Here is a 7589-nt window from a genome sequence, read left to right as displayed (position 1 = left end):
TAATATATTCCCACTCACGTTGCCTCAGTGGAGAGTTAAGGACTGGGGTGAGAAGACCGAGGCATCGTGGAATCCGAGATTCCATGCTTACCCGTAAAATACTTAGGGGGTGGGTGGGGGGGGGGGCTAAAAATTTGACTGCACTTCTTTCCCGTGCTCCCCCCATCTACTAATATCCTCTTCAGCAGAAAAGGTGAAGAATTGCTCCGAAACTTGATATCATGTGTTGCGCTCTGTTGTTCAGATATAACACAGAAAAGACACCTACACTTGAACAGAACTTTATTGCCCGACAATTGTACATGATATGGCAACTATTATTACACAAAGTACCAAATGACTGACACTCGGTTTTATTCCGACTGCTGTACCACATGAGAAAGAGCCATACACTCTTTGTGTCTGGCGGTAGGCTGTTCCAGACATTGGGCCCACGGTAGGCTATTGATCTTCTGAAGGTCTCTCGCTTAGGCTTTGGGACAACCAGTTGACTACTTGCTTTGGTTGTTCGTGTACTCTGGTCCCTGCAGTACACAAACATCTAGCGCATGTAGGGTGGTAGTTGCATATAACTTCGGAGCTTTGGATAATCCACACAGATCGGAGATATCCCTCTGGTGAAAAACGGCTACACTAGAAACCTACATTGCCTCTGACCGTGGACTGTAGCTAGACTAGTCTACTCTTGCTAGGCTGTGTCCCTCCCGTCCGGCTCATGATTCACTTGTGAATAGAGGGGGAGTTATATCACATGTCATAAACTCACGCGAGTGGAGATCTCGCGAGAGTTCATTCCATTGTGATATCATTGGGAATCATAATATATTCCCACTCACGTTGCCTCAGTGGAGAGTTAAGGACTGGGGTGAGAAGACCTCGGCACCCGCTTCTCCCGAGTGCCATTATTCCCCTAATTTAAGTTCCTACATTTCCCTTCATTTAATCCTCTCCCAATCCTTATTCTTCTCCATTCCCTTTTCCCAATCCTTATTGTCTTCATTCCCCCAATCCCTTATATTTACTCCCTCACCTCTTTGCCTTTCCGTACAAAGCCCTCTACGTATGCATTAAGCCACCTTGACAACACAGCAGCATCCCCTATGGTCTGCTGCGCATGCTTGTTGTTACCAACAGGGTGGGTGTAAGACTATCACAGTCACAGTCATCAGTCTTTAGGTGTTCCTCAGGAATGCAGATTGATCCCTGGTTCTCAGCTAAGTTCATTGGGCGCCTAAGGTCCGGCTCGAGTGGGACCTGTCCAATCCGAACTCAGTGGAATGGTCGACGACCAGTCCGATTAGATAGAGAGCCCTTAGAGATTACCTGAGACCAACCTCTCCCAGGTTTACAGTAGTTCAACTCATCCTGCGCCGTGTTGGAAATCAAACATTGATTTTTCTGCGTATACAAGAACAATATTCCAGCTGCAGAGAAAGCTATCACCACAATGCTTGCTCAGTATCTAACCTGTAACTGTTGACCTTTACGCACAGTTCTATATATTTCAGTCTGGACAGGCCCCACTCGCTTCCCGGACCACCAGGCCGAAGCCAGTATGGGTGGCAACAGCTTAAGGGAGCTGAACACGGTCCACGAGTGAGAACTAGGCCAGCTAAAGGTAGCCAATAAACAGGAACACAGAAAATCCAATGGTAGGAAGGAATGTGACACGAGAAACTCGTCATGATCTTTGTCTTTATTCCAAACTTGCATAACAAGAAACGCAAACACCGGTTCAGTCAACGGTAAAATCACCATCCAACATTACCGTGCAGACGCTGCGGACCTTATCGAAAATTGCATGTCGTCCAAGGTCACAATCTAATTGTGACAAACGAAGTTCCATTGTTCCCATTGTGTCCTCCATTCCTTTGACCTTTACTTCTGACCTGTCCAACAAGGTAGGTCTTCACTGTACTACCGTACGGTCTTGTTACCTACCATGGATTTGTTCACCAACCATGCAACAAACCAAACAAAATCTGAGGTTGTCCAACAACCTGTCGTCATATCAAATGAAACACCGACTCAAATCAAACAAAGTTACGATTACCGTCCACCGGCGCCCGTTGTCTTACAGCGAAAATCCACTATACCGTCTGACGCACCCCGCTGTCCAACAACGAATTCTCTACACGATTGTCCAACAATCTCACCACACCGTCCACCGGTGCCGTTGTTCAACAGCGAGTACAATATACAACCATGTACTGCACCCCACCGTCCGACGGTGCCGCTGTCCAACAGCAAATACAACATACAGTCATATACTGCACCACCCCCTCCAACGGTGCCGCTGTCCAACCGCAAATATCAGATACAACAAAGTACTGTACCACACCGTCCAACGGTGCCGCTGTCCGACAGCGAATATAACATACAACCATGTACTTGTACTACACCGTCCAACGGTGCCGCTGTCCAACGGCGAATACAACATACAACCATGTATGTACTGTGCCACACCGTCCGGCGGTGCCGCTGTCCAACAGCGAATACAACATACAACCATGTACTGTACTACACCGTCCGACGGAGTCCGCTGTCCAACATTTACAGCGAATACAACCATGTATGTACTGTACCACACCGTCCTACAGTGCTGCTGTCCGACAGCGAACCAATATACAACCATGTACTGTACCCCACCGTCCAACGGTGCCGCTGTCCAACAGGAAATACAACATACTGTCATACAGTCATGTACTGTACCACACCGTCCGGCGGCCACGCTGTCCAACAGCAAATGCAATATACAACAAAGTGCTGTACCACACCGTTCAACGGTGCCCGCTGTCTGACAGCAAATACAATATGCAACAATTACTGTACCACACTGTCCGACGGTGCCACTGTCCAACAGCAAATACAACATACACGATGTGTGTACTGTACCACACCGTCCAACGGTGCCCGCTATCCGACAGCAAATACAATATGCAACAATTTACTGTACCACACCGTCCGATCGACGGTGCCACTGTCCAACAGCAAATACAACATACACGATGTATGTACTGTACCACACCGTCCAACGGTGCCCGCTGTCCGACAGCAAATACAATATGCAACAATTTACTGTACCACACCGTCCGACGGTGCCGCTGTCCAACAGCAAATACAACATACACGATGTATGTACCGTACCACACCGTCCAACGGTGCCCGCTGTCCGACAGCAAATACAATATGCAACAATTTACTGTACCACACCGTCCGATCGACGGTGCCACTGTCCAACAGCAAATACAACATACACGATGTATGTACTGTACCACACCGTCCAACGGTGCCCGCTGTCCGACAGCAAATACAATATGCAACAATTTACTGTACCACACCGTCCGACGGTGCCGCTGTCCAACAGCAAATACAACATACACGATGTATGTACCGTACCACACCGTCCAACGGTGCCCGCTGTCCGACAGCAAATACAATATGCAACAATTTACTGTACCAAACCGTCCGACGGTGCCGCTGTCCAACAGCAAATACAACATACACGATGTATGTACTGTACCACACCGTCCAACGGTGCCCGCTGTCCGACAGCAAATTCAATATGCAACAATTTACTGTACCAAACCGTCCGACGGTGCCGCTGTCCAACAGCAAATACAACATACACGATGTATGTACTGTACCACACCGTCCAACGGTGCCCGCTGTCCGACAGCAAATACAATATGCAACAATTACTGTACCAAACCGTCCGACGGTGCCGCTGTCCAACAGCAAATACAATATACACAAATTACTGTACCACACCGTCCGACGGTGCCGCTGTCCGACAGCCAATACAATATACAACAATTGCTGTACCAAACCGTTCGACGGTGCCGCTGTCCGACAGCAAATACAATAAACACAAATTACTGTACCACACCGTCCGACGGTGCTGCTGTCCGACAGCGAATACAATATACAACAATTACTTTATTACGTCTCCGACGGTGCCGTTGTCCGACAGCGAATTCTAACCAATTAAAACATAATCGATCGACGATCCTCAGTCATACAGAGTCAAAACCTAAAGTTTCCTCACAAAAATTACGTCCTCGGTACTAAGAAATCAGACCACTGCGCCCCGCTGATCAGCCTGACAGGAGCTGGGGAGGAGAGAATACCGGGTTAGTGCAAAACTGCGACCCACTCCGAAACTACGTCTCGCTGATCAGCCTGACAGGAGCTGGGGAGGAAAGAACGCCGGGTTAGTGCCGCACTGCTCCCCGCCAGTCAGCCTGACAGGAGCTGGGGAGGAGAGAACGCCGGGTTAGTGCCGAACTGCTCCCCGCCAGTCAGCCTGACAGGAGCTGGGGAGGAGAGAACGCCGGGTTAGTGCCGAACTGGGCCCCGCCAGTCCGCCTGACAGGAGCTGGGGAGGAGAGAGCGCCGAGTTAGTGCCGAACTGCTCCCCGCCAGTCAGCCTGACAGGAGCTGTGGTGGAGAGAACGCCGGTTTAGTGCAGACCTGCGACCCGCCCCGAACTGCGCCCCGCCGATCAGCATGACAGGAGCTGGTAAACTGGAAGAAGGGCACATCACATGTTACGTCACCGCGGCAAAAATTACTGAGAAAACAGAAACATCTCGAGTTCACGAGGGTTAAAAGATCTCTTACTAGCGTACAGGCTGTCCGACAACCTGAAGTGCAAAAACAAACACTTTCAGAAAGGATATCACAGTCAACTTGGAATCACCGCTGCAAATTGTTGACTACTGCCCGAGTATTGAAGTCTTTGAGCCTGGTCCAACCACTTTCCGGGCTGTTGACTGCTCCACAGATTGCAGAAATGCTGGCCTAGCACAGAAAACCATGGCAAAATTGTACGGTAAAACAGACAAGCAACACTGCTAAAACGAGAGCAGCCCAATCAGGCAACTCTTCCCGAAACATGGCGCTTCGGCACACACAGAAAAACACTGACCACCACTTTGACGACTGCCCAAAGTTTTCCAAAAAATGGCTTAACTCACCCACAGCGGTGTCAGTAATAAGTTTAACCACTACTGTCGTCAGGGGAGGAATGTCAGGTGCTCCTCCAGGCCCTCGGTGATCAGTTCAGTGTTGTTCTGCTCCATTAGGCTCCTTGCGCGAGAAAACAAGGATTACGGCAGTCCTGGTGGTGATACAGCCTTGTCTGAATACCTAACTCATGCGAAAAAAAAAACAAGAAAATCAAAATGCATCCGAAGCCAAGTTAACCACGCTAAGTTGAATCAATCTCACCTGCGCACCCGAACACGTGCGCTCCACATACAGATGCAAATTCCACTCATAAATGACACGAGTATCAGAAGGAACATTTGAAAACTCGAATATGCTCTAAAACACAAGCTGCACGCCTTAGGAAAGGTGAGCAAACAAATTCACAGAATAATAAAACGAAATTCAGACAGCAAAATGTCTCTGCACTGAGAACACTGTCCCGCCAAAGCGCGGGAAACAGACCGCCAAACAAAAATTCCAGAACACGCCATAAGGCGGCAAGGCAATACTGCGTACCTTCTAGGTTAGTGACACTAACGCCAAAGGAAACTACTCAGTCCTTTGCTGCCGGCAAGATACGTTCCCAGAAGTAAAAGATGTCACCGGCTTGCACATGGCTGGTACCGCGCTACAGGAGCTCTGCTAGACAACGTCCTGTTCGTGCGGCTCATGATTCACTTGTGAATAGAGGGGGAGTTATATCACATGTCATAAACTCACGCGAGTGGAGATCTCGCGAGAGTTCATTCCATTGTGATATCATTGGGAATCTCCACAGAAAGACCGCCAGCAGGTTTTCGGGGTGTAGAAGAGAGACCGAGTATTTACCTCGTTTGTGTTTACAGGGAGTATAGAATTCGAAGATTGCCCTTTTAGTGTCATGAAGATTTCGTATTTTATTTTGTTTTGTGAAACTGCGAGAAGTTGTTGCTGCGTAGGGACGAATGTGAGTTGTCTGCGTTTTGCACGTGTATCGCTCTTTGTCATGCTGAGGTCCGTTCTTCTCGCAGACACTGGCGTGCCGGGCATTGTGTATGGGTTATGGAAGAAAGCATGCCTCACTGCGAGAATAGACGCTTATTTTGGGCGTTTGGTTAGACATCACAGGTATATGCAGTACTGTCTGGCAGAACGTCGACGGAGAAGGCAAGTCACACCGCCGGCACGGCCGACCCCAGCATGACTGACGCAGCAGCCTTGTGAATGAGCCGGGCGTTCCATAGCAGAGCACCAGTAACACTGTTTTTGACAGTGAGACTCACCAGGACAAGTCTGCGATATCTACGACCTTCTGGGAACGGGTAGGGAAACTTGCCGACGACAGAGAAGATAGAGTAGTTTCCTACGGGCGTAGGATTTACAAGCCAAGCAGGTACGCAAGGTTTTGAGCTCGCCGCCATTTTTGGCGTCTTGTGGAATTTTCCATTTTGATTTGTCTTCCTACGTTGGCTGTTTTTTCTAGTGGATCCCTCGGCTGTTTTCTTTCTTGTTCCTTCATGATTTTATTTTCCTGTTTTCCCCTTTTGGATGATTATGGTGTGTTTTTGTTGGTCAGCAACTATTCTGTCGTTCATTTCGTTTAGCGACTCGTAATTTGCATATGTTTGCGCATCGCACATGTTTCGCGTGCGCAGGTGTGAGTGATTCTATTTGGTAAAATAGGCTTGGTATAATTAATTTTGTGTTGTCTCATTTGAGTTAGGTATGTTGATACAGCTGAGCCACCACTAGGGCTGCCGTTTACCCCGTCTTTTCGCCATAGGAGCCTTTGTGAAGCGGTACAACGTTGTTCCAGTTTCCGCACGCTCGGAGCAGAGCCCGACCTTTTTTATCAAGAAAGAGTCGGAGGCTTCAATTTATCACTGGTAGCTCTATGGGTGAGTTACGTTCTTTGAAAGGCTTTAGACAGTATTTGGTATAGTTTTTTGTCTGCCTATCACGTTTGTTGTTGTTGTTGTGGAAGGAGTCGAACGTATTGCCTTATTTTACGTATTTTCCTTTTGTTTTTTTTTCTGTATATTTGCTTTGTTTAATTTTGAAGTTTAAATAGGTTCGGCGATTCTGGGCATTGCATTTTGTGGACCAGCCAGCATTCAGCAACCCGAAAAGCTGAGGGACCAGGCCTCAAGACGCTCGGACAGCTGTCAACCACTGCGGCAGTTTTCCTAAGGTGTGTCCTATATCTCAGCTAGAGGTTGTTATCTTGTTGCTCGTCAGGTCGGCAGACAACCTCGAGTTTGTAGCGAGATTTCAGGTGATTTGATTTTTGTTTATGAGCCGATTTGCTTTTTGTTGGGTTTCTCGCTTGACAGGTTCTTGGACAACCCTAGGTAGAAAAAAAAAGTGTTTGCAGTTTTTTGTCTGGTTGGTGTCATGCAATAGTTTGTTGGACAATTGAACTGTTGGACAGTTTTTGTTTGCTGTTCTCGTACGACATGCTGTAAACAACCCCAGAGAGATAACAAGACTGCTGGAAAGTCTGTCGTCGTTGTCATGCGACAGGTTGTTGGACAACCCCAGTAAGTAGGTACGAGCTCGATTATCCTCTCTTTCAAATCAGCTGTTTTTTTTTTTCTCTCTTTTTTTTTTTTCTTAAG

At 47.9% G+C, this 7589-nt stretch overlaps 2 long non-coding RNA genes across 3 annotated transcripts in view; one reads left to right on the top strand and one right to left on the bottom strand.

The window, feature by feature from the left end:
* Positions 1-4004: 4004 nt before the first annotated feature.
* Positions 4005-5763, bottom strand: LOC118430870. 2 transcript variants are annotated; one of them, XR_004832901.1, is made up of 3 exons: positions 5509-5763; positions 4980-5151; positions 4005-4112 (listed from the first exon to the last, which is right to left on the bottom strand). It is a non-coding gene; the product is annotated as an uncharacterized LOC118430870 (long non-coding RNA). The 2 variants fall into 2 exon arrangements; XR_004832900.1 differs by lacking the exon at positions 4005-4112 and adding an exon at positions 4406-4803 and having other exon boundaries at positions 5509-5762.
* A 793-nt stretch (positions 5764-6556) lies between these two features.
* Positions 6557-7589, top strand: part of LOC118430881 — a 3876-nt gene continuing 2843 nt past the window's right edge. Inside the window, exon 1 of the long non-coding RNA XR_004832902.1 lies at positions 6557-7162. This is a non-coding gene — a long non-coding RNA (uncharacterized LOC118430881). The remainder of the gene's footprint in view (positions 7163-7589) is intronic.

This window comes from Branchiostoma floridae, chromosome 1, assembly GCF_000003815.2.
Source record: "Branchiostoma floridae strain S238N-H82 chromosome 1, Bfl_VNyyK, whole genome shotgun sequence".
Taxonomy (NCBI): Eukaryota; Metazoa; Chordata; class Leptocardii; order Amphioxiformes; family Branchiostomatidae; genus Branchiostoma; species Branchiostoma floridae.
Note: the sequence above shows the minus strand (reverse complement) of the source record. Positions and strands in the feature narration are given on the sequence as shown.